A 12,209-nucleotide genomic window follows, 5' to 3' on the forward strand; every position below is an offset into this window, starting at 1 on the left:
CTTGTGGCCGATGGCCTCTCAATTTGGCCGATGGCCTCTCCCCTTATTCTATGAGTTGTCTATGTGTTGAATATGCTGACAACTTGTGATTGGTTCCACTTCTAATGCCTTCTGGTGATGATTTTGCGAAGTCGTGCCTGTGTTACTTCAATTTGTTTATTGAGTTGTTGTACATTTGTTTATCGAGTTGTATTTCACATTCTTTAAGTCTTTGTTTTGCTTATCGAGTTGTATTTACAATTGATTTGTTTATCAAGTTTTTGTTTTGCTTAATGAGTTGTTTTGTTGTTAGTTGGTTCACTACCTGATTAATGCAATTCGAGAGTTTAGTTTTCAAAAACAAAGTTCAATCTCATTTACATTGTTATGTAATGCGATGCGATGTGATACGATGCATAGAATGTACAAATTTAACACTTTTTGAACAAAAACAGCTATTTCATTCCATCATATCTCTTTTGCAAAAAGTACATAGTTTTAAGGAAAGCAAAATCTACCTGAGGCAGTACAATGTGCTTAAACTACCGGCAAAAAGAAAAGTAAAGCAAAAAAGGAGAAAAGCAACAAAATGTTTGAACAAAGCAGAAAAGAAAAGTAGCAAATGTTTGGGTCAACATCAATGGTCTCAAGTGCGGGCGTCGGTCCTAGTCCTCTTCTTGGATGAGGGTCCAGGATCACTACCGCCAGCTCCGTAGTCTGAATTTGAGCTATCTCCAGCCTCATCCTGAGAAGACTCTGCCTCCTCATCAGAACCATTGGGGGAGGGCTCTCGTGAACTGCTCTCAGCATGGGTGCGTCTGTGTCTGCCTCGGCTGTGGATCGTCATCTCCTACCTGACTCCTCTTCCTCCTCAAGTAGGTACAGAAGGCCCTGCTGGAGCACCTCTCGCAGCCGAAATCTGGAACGTGGCTTGAAAAGAACAGTGAGCAAATCCATCAGTTATGCTATGCAAAGCGGAGTATGAATACCGAATGCAATGTATGTGTACAGTATATGAATGTCGTGAGCAATGTTGTGAGCAGTGTGTGAGTTACAGTGTATCAGTGTCGTGAGTGGTATGTCAATACAGTGTATCGGGTGCCGTATTGGTAATGTGATGCATCAGATCATGCATAGAACAGAATATGCAAAGTTTCGGGACTAAGTTTGAAAGAACCTACTAGGATCCCGTAGATGGTGAGCAGGTTGATGCTCCACTGCAGCATCCCCGTCACGGAAGCCGTCAGCTCCAGAGACTGTCTAGTATACTCGACGGAAGCCTGCAAAAGTGTTGAAATCATTAGTATTCTGCGGGATATCAAATGAAATGAAATGACTATATAGAATGTAAAGTACAGTAGTGCATACCGGGGTCGAGCCGCCAACTCCAACAAGCTCGTGATCAATCGGAGGAGGAGCGATGGGTATCCGGTAAGTCTCCCCACTCTGTCCTCGGCATGTCATCATGGTGGGTAGCTCTGGCCACCTAACTCTCTGTCCTCTCTGAGACCCACTCCTGCTACGGGCCTGAGGTACCCTCGATGCCCCTACTCCTGCCGCTGGAACTGTAGGTCTCTCTCGCTCAACTCGGCGAGCACCAGTCAGAGGCCGCCTCAGATAGGCTTGGATGAACTCGGTGTAGTAACCCTCGTCTCTAAAAGGCTCTGAGTCCCATCCAATCGTGTAGTCCATCATATCCTCCAGCGTGTACCCCTCTGTATGCCTCGTGTGAGTGGGAGGTGGCGCCGGGACCACCTGCTCCGGTAAGCCGAGGGTCTGGCGCAAGAAGCGCTCCCCTAGGTACCAAGCTCGGCAGATTGGGCCCTCCAGCAAGACCCTAAACTGGGCAGTATCCTGAGCTCCTATATACTACTCTCGAACTGCCTCTGACAACGGAGCCTAGGGCTGCCAAGTGATCTACAAATAATGGGATATACAGTTCACTATCTACTATTGAAAGTATGAGGCAAAGCAAAGCTTAAATGAACTGTATAGTTTGAAATACCTCTGCGGCGGTTATGGTGTTGAAATATTGGTGGAAAAATAGGAAAGACTCCCGTGGCCTCCGCTCGCACCTCACATCGAAGCGGTGAGAGAACGGAACGCCGAGGGAGATCTCTACATCTAGTATTGGGGCAAGCCTAGGAAAGTAGGCATACACCCATAACTGTAGAGTGTAACAGGGGCAAATATCAGTATGTTTATCAGATAAAGCAGAATGCAGAATAAACCAGAAATCAGAGAATGGTGTGCAGTATATTGTGCAACATGTGAAGTGTATTGTGCAGCATGTGTAGTGTACAGATAGTGTAAAAGTAGAACTATAAAATAGAAAGGGAAGGTGTACCTCCGAGGCTCGCCAGTAGCCTCCAAGTAAGTGTCCGCTGCGGCGCGAGGATTAGCTCCTATATCCATAGAGTGTGGCCAAGCCTGCCCCACCCCAGTCGTAGTGGCGAATCCTGGTCACGTCCACCAGTGCGCTCAGTAAGTAAAAGGTGACAGTGTTCGCCCAGTCTGTGAAGAGGGTGGTCCCGAGCGAGAACATGATAAATTCGCGGGCGTACTGCTCCTCCCCCTCTCGACTCATAGGCGCCTGCACCCTGAAGTGGTCCTCGAACCAAGAGTACCTCACAAATCCCGGCCGGGAGAGAGGTGGCCGAACGCTAAGCAGGTACATCTGGACGGCGTCCCACTCATCCATATCAGTATCGAAGGGGATCGAATCACCCCCTACTCCGATGCCTGTAAGCATCGAGAAGTCAAAGGGAGTCATCGTCATCTCCCCTGCAGAAAGGTGGAAGGAATCAGTGGTGTCCCACCACCTCTCCACTAGAGCACCAAGAAGGGCCCTGCTCGCAGTGAGGCGCGAGAGTCCCATGTAGAAAGTGCTGAAGCCAGCCTGGTCGACGATGTGGCAGACCGCATCAGGCAGCTCCATATACCATCCTCGGGCAGCAGTATTCCCATACCCCCAGAAGGCATGGGAATCTCCCTGTGTTCAAAACAAGCAATTGCGAAGCAATGTTAGAAATACAGTTTTTTAATGCATTCAGTTGAATGTGCAGTGTGTGTGCACGTGTTCAAGTTTATACAGATATTGGGTGAGGGTGTGCTCATGATGAACTACAGCATATGATGTATCAGTGTGTTCGGGTTATTCAGTCGCAAATGCATTCTGTGTGCATGTGTTCAAGATTACGCAGATATTGGGTGCGGGTGTGCTCATGATGAACTATAGCATATGATGTATCAGTGTGTTCGGGTTATTCAGTTGAAAAATGCAGTGTGTGTGCATGTGCTCAAGTTTATATAGATATCGGGTGTGGGTGTGCTCACGGTGAACAAAGCATATGACATGTCAGTGTATCTGGGTTGAGCTGTTAAAGAACAATATCGACTATCACAGTTGTATGTTCTACATTGCAGAAAATGAAACAGAGAAGGAGTATACCTCAGCGGCGCCGCAGGACATATGTCACTCTATGTAACAACCCTCATTCCAACTTAGTCATACTTGCATACATTTATGTATGATCTTGTTTTGTTATGTGCATTTGCAAATCTTGTCTTGTTTTGCTCGAGTGTTGCTTGCATGCTTTGTTCTTGCCTAGTGTGCTGCCGAGGTCATCTTAAGCCTAGACACCTTGGAACCTTTCTACACTTAGAACTATCTTGGAACCACTTCGGTTGACCTCCATCTTCACCCTGGCATATTGGCCGAGATGTCACCATCTAGGCCGAGGTGGGCATCGCCTAGGCTGAGATGTGCTTCATCTAGGCCGAGATGTTATTATCTAGGTGTTCTAGATCCTTGATCCTTGCACTTAATGATTTTGTTCCTGGAATGGTATGACCTAGACCGAGGTGTGGCACATCTAGGCCAAGGTGTGGCACAGCTTAGTCAAGTGTTGTCCTTCCAAGCCGATGTCACTGTTACCCAGCTTGCCGAAGCCTTGCCATTAGCCGAGATCACCACTTGCCGGAGTGCTCTTGTCGTCTAGCTTGTTGAACACACTTTGTCATGGTCTTGTCTTATCAGTCAGTCACCTTTTTTAGTAGAGCCAACCAGCCGATGCCACGTGTCCCAGCAGAGGGATTAAGTCAGTGACTGTCGAGAGAAACATATCATTTTGTATCAAATATTGCCTTTTAGAGAGAGAAACTCTAGAAAGAAGAAGGAGAAGTTTTGAGTAAGAGAGAGTGAACTTCCAAGCTTGATCGTTGGAGCTTGAACCGTTAGATTCGAGTTTTGAGGTTAGAATCTTAACCTACTCTTGTTGTTCTTATTGATCATCTAGCTGCATTGCATGATCGAACCGGTTCTGCATGTCATGCATTGATTTAAGTTGGTTTTGGAAAGAGAAAATGGTTTTCATGTGTTCTTGAAGAAAAGCCTCGTTTGACCCGAAAGTTTGCATTAACAACTATGTTTTTGTGTTTGTTCTCACAAGATCTTTGAGTATGGGTACCCAGGTCCATGTTTTCGAACTCATAGCATGAAATCCCAGTTCTTTTTGTAATAAACAAGTTATGATTTTAGCATCCTTGTTCTTCATGTTCTTCATGTTCTTCATGCCCATGTTCTTCATGTTTATCAAGAGGGAAACCCAGATTTTCCCGACTTCGCTTTTGAATGTGGCCGTCGGGACCACACCTCGGCGAGAAGGTGTGGGACCTCGGCCAGGACCTGGTGGTTGCCCAATATGTTTTCCCGAGATAAGAAACTGTGTTTTGTTTCGATTTGACTTAGTTCTTGAAGAACGCCGAGGTCATTTGCATGCATGCAAGACTTGTTTTGAGAAGTGCATTCAGTAGACTTTGCCATGTGTTTGTAGGACTGGGACTTGCCTTGACCCCAATGTTTGAAGAACTATGTGAGTGGTATTTTTAATAAAGCTATGTTATCAATGTTTTGATGAGCTTTGCTTTGCTTTGTTTTGAAAAGTATTTGTTAAGCATGAATGATTGTCCCTAGTTTTGTATCTTATATTATGCTTGCTTTGATGACCTTCTCGGAAAGTCCTTAGTGCCAAGGGACTATAATGCAACTGCACATCTTGTTTTGAAAGTCCTTAGTGCTAGGGGACTATAATGCAACTGCACATCTTGTTTTGAAGTCCCATGTGCTGGAGGACACTAAACTTTCGCAGTACTCTCGTGTTAAAGGGCTACGGGCCTTTGTAACATAGGTCCTTTGTGCTAGAGGACTCTAAACTTTTGTAGCACCCTTGTTTGAGATATCTCCCTTGCTTTGTTTTGTTTTGCCACTGACGGTTTACCGCGTGGGTTTGTTTACCGGAATGTCATCATTTGTAATATGTTGATGCTAGTAAGCATCCCTTGGAGCTTTGAAGATTTGTTAGATGGACGAGGTCCATCCCTTGTTATATAAAGTTTTGACATGTATTGTTTTGAAAAGACTTCGGCTATTGTTCATGCAAACCCTTTAGTATTTATATCATTCACTGAGTATCCAAGCTCAACATCTCTATATATATGTAGGTGATGAGCAAGAAGGCGGTGACGCCTAGATGTGATTCTGGAGTTTGTTTTGGGATTTTTGTTATGTCGGCTTGACTTGTATTTACGTCGGCAGTCTTGAAAATTTTGCTTCTCGACTTGTAATACTTGTATTTTGCACACGTCGGCTTGAGAAGCCTTTTGATCAAGATGTAATTTGTACTTTGCTTCATTTGTAATTAAGTTGTAACCCATGTGAAGATGTTTGCCATTTCATTTGACTTACGCGCAGCTCTTATGGACTAATCTGATTTGTATGTATTGCTTCCGTACTTATGAGCCCCATATATTTATACTCTGTTGTGTGTGAATTTTGAAAGTTAGCCTTCGGTAATCTCGGATTACTGGCAATCACGGCCCCAAACTACTAGAGGCAGTTTGGGGTCGTGACACTCTAGCATGTGCAGCAAAAGCTCAAGTGGTGCACCCCGCGCATAGCTTCTGAAGTGGCAGATCCCATCGGCAGGCAACACATGTATCGCCGGCCTGTAGGTCGCCGGGTCGAAGGGTCGAATGCGAAGAGGTAGGAGCTCGACCTCAGGGTCCATGTCCATCTCTGGGGGAGTCCCACCCCGTGGAATGTCATTGGCCATCTCAAGAAGAGTGTGAATATGGCCGAGGATGCGAAAAATGAGCGAGAATGTGAAAAGTCAACCCAAAAGTCGACCTCGAGAGGGTGAAAAATGAGAGAAAAGGTCAGAGTGTGGAAAAGGCACAAAGATCAAGGTAAACTCGGGGGAAACAAACCCCAAGTGGTGGAAACCAAGAAAGTGGCACCGAAATCAAGTTTTGTTCGGTTCAAAGTGTTTGAAATGAAGAGGGTTTCGCGAATCGAACGACGAAAAAGGCTCTAAAACGGGAGAAAAACGCGGATCGAAGTGAAGAAAATCACCTAGAGAGAGGGAGAAATGTTTTTCGAGCTTGGAGAAATGAGAATATAGGGTTTAGAACCCTATATTTAAAAGACCCGAGGTTAAATGACAAAACTGCCCCGAAACTGCCATTTTTGGCCGATCGGCCAAATTATTAGCCGATCGGTTAAATATTTGGCCGATGAGCTCCTTTTGTGGCCGATGGATGGCCGATGACATCCCCCTGTGGTTGATGCATCTCCAATTCCCTTTTCTGGGTCATTTGTGTTGATTGGTACCTTTATCTCTCAAGAAAGTGCAAGAAAGTGCACTTTTGAAGCTTAACCGGTCTTCGTGTTGACCTCGGACCGTGTCCTCCGTGTGTGATGCTTGGTACGCGCAAGATGTATCCTTTTTCGTATCCTTTTGTATCTTGTGAAATTCGAAAATCACTTTAAATACGTTGCATTATAATGTTTTGACATGTTTATAATAAGCGCATTTGTTATACGTCTTCTCATTATGCACGCCTCGTCTTACTTCGAACTTGCGTCTCAATATCATGAATAACATGCCTTTACCATGCTTACATTGAGATATGGCATCTATATGTCATTGCGTGGAACATACGTGTTGTGTTGTCACTTAAAATACACACCATCACGTTCGCCTGACATGCGCATGTTGTGTCAGATACGTATCCACAATTGCATTGCGTAGGGCATACATGTTGCACGGAGCATCACTTGCGTTGTTATGCACTGTTCATTTGCATAGAATATGCACTGTTCACTTGCATAGAATATGCACTGTTCATTTGCATTGTTATGCACTGTTCACTTGCGTAGAATATGCACTGTTCAACTTGCATAGAATATGCACTGTTCATTTGCATTGTTATGCACTTTTCACTCATGCTGCTACACATCTTTCCACTTACGTTGCATATGCACGCGTTTATTTCACTTCAGAAATGTATCTTGACGTAACGCTAAACATGTGTTGTTACTATATTGTACCTGTTCAGTTTCTTTCTTATGTAGGGCACGATATTGTATGTACGGTTCGTTTGAGGCTGGCGCAACTAGACGGTACTATTTGTACGGTTCATTCAGAGGAATCCTAGGTTAGACCTTTCCTGTCCTTTGAGTTTGTTTTGTTTCAGCTAGAAACACCCTGGCACGCTCGGTGTGATGCGCTGAGAATTGCTTCCCTTCTCTTGCGTGCGATACGCTGAGAATTGCTTCTATTCTCTTGTGTGGGATACGTTGAGAATTGCTTCCCTTCTCTTACGTGCGATACGCTGAGAATTGTTTCCCTTCTCTTGCGTGCGATACGCTGAGAATTGCTTCCCTTCTCTTGCGTACGATACGCTGAGAATTGTTTCCCTTCTCTTACGTGCGATACGCTGAGAATTGCTTCCCTTCTCTTGCGTGTGATACGCTGAGAATTGTTTCCCTTCTCTTGCATGCAATACACTGAGAATTGTTTCCCTTCTCTTGCATGCGATATGCTGAGAATTGCTTCTCTTCTCTTGCGTATGATACGCTGAGAATTGCTTCCCTTCTCTTGCGTGTGATACGCTGAGAATTGTTGTTGTTCCTTTCCTCTCTTGCATATGCTACGTTGAGAGATATTGTGTTTGAGACTCCGAGCGTCCTCGGTAGTCGCTTTTAGTCTTCTTCGCACGAGACGCAGTGAGAATTGTATTAATTTTCTTACGCCATTTCGGCATGAAACGTTGTTTGATTCTTATTTGCTTGCTTAAAACTGTTGCATGATATGCTTCGTTACAGCTCCCTTTGCATGATCATAAGTTATGTTTGGCATTGTGCATGTCCTTTGCATTTTGGTGATTTATCGGTCTTGCATAGCACTTTGCGAGATTAGATTCAGAACCGTGACATTGAGTCCGAACTGTAGTAGCTAGAGAACAAACGAGATTTTCTCGGGAGTTCTTCGGGCGCGTCTACACATGGAGACATGAAACACATTGTGCACTCTGAACAATTGCGGGGGCAATGCAATGCGATACGCGACTTCTTCTATCCGTTCTATAATATCAAAGGGGCCGATGAACCTTGGTGACAATTTACCGCTTCACCCAAATCTCATTAAGCCTTTTCTAGGGGATATCTTCAAGAATACATTATCGCCCACCTCAAAAGAGAGGGGTCTTCTCCTCCGATCAGTATAACTCTTTTGTCAACTTTGGGCCATAATTAACAGTTTCTGAATGAGAGCTACTTTCTCAATGGTTTCACGAACTAATTCAGGTCCAAGCATAGGTGAGTCCTCCACCTCTGTCCAGCATAGCAGTGACCTACATGGTTGCCCACACAGGGCTTCAAAGGGAGCCATTCCAATACTAGCTTGATAACTATTATTATAAGTGAATTCTGCTAAAGGCAAATATTTTTCCCAAGAACCCTTAAAATCTAGCATACAAGCTCTTAACATATCATCCAGAATTTGAATAGTGCGCTCGAACTGTCCATATGTTTGGGGGTGGTAAGTAGTGCTAAAAGTCAATTGAGTACCCGTAACTGTTTGTAGACTTTGCCACAATCGTGCGGTAAAATGAGGGTCCCGATCTGAGACAATAATCACACTCCATGAAGTCGGACAATCTCTTTAACATAAAGTTCTGCCAAGTAATCAACTGAGTCCCCCATACTCATAGCGAGAAAATGAGTTGACTTAGTCAACCAATCCAGTATTACTCAAACTGCATCATTACCTCTTTATATTCTAGGAAGGCCTGAAACAAAGTCCATAGTAATATGTTCTCACTTCCATTCTGCTATGGGCAAAGGTTGCAATAGCCTGGCTAGCTGTTGGTATTCTGCCTTGACTTGCTGACAAGTTAGTGTAGACACCCCATTTTTGACGGCCCTTACGACTTGGACGTCCTCGCATGCACACCCGATGATGAGTTTATATGCTCGCCAAGTGGTCAAAGTCCTCAACGGAATGCCACAACTTTGAGCCGTTCAAACCCTGTACCTTTGTTGTCCAAGTGTTGGACCAAGCCTAGCTTTTCCAGCCTACAGCCTCTGGTGGCCTGCAGGCCACCCCTTTTGGGCTGCCAGCCATCACTTTTGGGCTGCCAACCACTGATGTGGCTTTCCGGCCACCAGTGATGGTCGGCCGGCCACCTGTGTATTTTGCAGATATTTTATACCAGCTGTGCCAGCTGTTTGCACAGATGCATGCATCTATCTCCATGTGTAGGGCTGGATCTCCTTGCGGGAATTTCATGTTTTCTATATATAGGAGGCCCCTCTCTCATGTTTAAAGGTTAGAAAATTTTGAGATCAAAAATTTTTCTCTCTCTACAATTCTCTCTCTCTCTCTCTCTAGCCAAATATCTACACTTTTGCCTACAAATCTTCAACCTTTGCCTATACACCCTTAACCAAATCTTCTCATCTTTGAGCTGAGGTGTCTTTGAGCTTGGTTTGAGCTCTAGAGGGTGTGTTTACTTGGTTTTGTTGCTTGGAATTGCTTCTTTTCTTCAAGAGGTACAAGACTTTGCTTATAGCTTTGCTTTATTTGCTATTATTCCTACTATTTTTCCATTGTTTTGGGGTGTCAAAACTCTGTGTTTTTTGGTTGAAGCTTGGGTTTTAGGCCATTAAAGGTTGAGGGGTTGATAGCCCTTCTTTATACCTTGTTTTGGAGGCCTTTGCCCTTGTGTTTCCCGCCCTTTTACTATCTTTTTCCAAGCTTTTAAACACTAATTTTTAGAGCTTTTTCAGTGGCCAAAATCATGTTTTGAAGTCCAAATTTGGAGGGGTTAGCCTCCTCTCCTTGTGTCCTACTTACTAGCCTAGTTGGTGCCATGTTTTAGCATTTTAATCCAATTATGTTTAGCCTAATTTCAGCATGTTTTAGGACTTATTTTAGACTATTTTAGCACTATTCTAGGTTGTTGTTTACATTTGAGCTTTGTTTTGCATGCTTATAGTCGAATAGTCCTCATGAGTTTGGTGTTCTAGGCCTTAGACACCATCTTGTTTGAGTTGATAGCATTTATTTATGCTTTTCTCATTGTTAGCACTTAATCATCTCTGCAACCTCCCTCCTTTCTTCGCTTTTATTTTGCTTTGAAAGTGGTTCAAACTATTTGTTTGTTTAAAGCATGAGATTAAGATGTCATGCTTAATAGTTTAATCCCTTAGGGGGTTCATTACCAATGGTATGATGTCTCTTTCATGCCTACAACAACTTTTGGTTTGAGTTTTCTTTCCATTAGAGGACTTAATCTCACCCTTTGGACTTAATTGGATTAAAGAATGGCTTGTAAACTAAAATGAGTAACTAAAACTTGGGACTAAAATTGAGCAAGATAATAATTTGGTTGTGTTCAATTGGATGTTAATTGAACACATGGAAACTTGAACCATTTCATACTCATTAGTGATGAAATGATTCAAGATTCCAAGGTCACCACTTCCCTTGATCATTCATGAAAGAGAGGAGGTTTGAGTCTTGTTTTGCATTTATTGAACTTGCACACTTGGTTTCACAAGCCATCATGCAATGAAATTGCATCCATTTATGGTTTGTGAACCAAACTTGCTACTCCTTTGATTTTTTCATGAAAAGGAAGGGTGAGTTGTGCAAACAAACCCTTGAAATACCATGTATATGCTCTGTTTGTCCTCTATTGCAACAAGGAGAACTGGGTAGCAGTGGCTGGCAGGCCACTTTCCATGGCCGGCAGGTAGCTGACAGACCAATTTTGATGGCCGGCAATCCTCATCACTGGCCGGCCGGCCACTGGTGCAAAATTCAACAGTGAGTTTGTAAGGCAGAGCAGAGTGAGCAGCAGTGTTGGTGTTCAACTGTGCAAACAGATGCATTCAGAAGCAAAACAGTGGCTTTTCGGGTGTAAAATGAGCATGCGCATGACCATCCCTCGTTTCCCAAGGCGTAGTAATTAGTTGTGTAGTTTAATTACTTATTTTAATTGTAATTGTGTGGTAATTATTTAATTAGTTAGTTAACTAGTTAGTTAATTCAAGTATTGTAATAACTAGTTAAGTAGTTTAGCTAGTTTATTCGTTTTGGTTTGTAATAATTAGCTTTATCTTAGCTTAGTTAGCTTAGTTTATTTATTTGGACCCTGCTGTGTGAGGGCGCAATGTTGTAATAACGTGTATGTCTTCTAACCCCACGTTTTTCTCCCTTTTATTTACTAGTTTATGATGGTTAGTTTAGGAACATCGTGCTTCAATTAGCATTCTCCATGTTTGCATCCATTTGTATTGTATGCACCGAGACTCGGTTCATCATTCTAACTTACATTGTTAGTTTAAATACTTCTTTGAATACATGCTTAGACAACATGCTATCAAAATTGCTTCACATATCATGTTAAGTAGCCAAGCCTATTTAAATTTCATATCACATGTGTTGCATTAGTCATCTTGCATAGTTAGGAATCATGCATTTTTTCTAACCCTTTTGTTCATTTGGGTTGGAGTACTAGGTGAGCCTTTACTTGCTTTAGCATATTGCATAGTATGTTAGTGTTGTCATGTTTAGCATGCTTGCCATGAGGCTAAGTGCTTAAGTGCTATAACTGCTTGAATGCTTGTGGATGAAGGCTTGTTGCTTGAGTTGGAATAATTTGAGTAATGTTCATATGCGATCACCTTTTCAAGTGGTACATATTCGAAACAATTTTCAAAACAAACATCAGTTGAAATGTTCCAATTCTTGCAAAGTTAGTCTATACTTGTGTGTGCGCATCACATAGTAGTGCTAGCCTAATAAACCGGAACAAGAACGTATAATGTACATAAAAATCATATCATGATTAGTAAAGGCCGACCTTTGATCGGGCAAGTG

This window comes from Camellia sinensis, chromosome 5 (genome assembly GCF_055761805.1).
Source record: "Camellia sinensis isolate YWXY chromosome 5, ASM5576180v1, whole genome shotgun sequence".
Taxonomy (NCBI): Eukaryota; Viridiplantae; Streptophyta; class Magnoliopsida; order Ericales; family Theaceae; genus Camellia; species Camellia sinensis.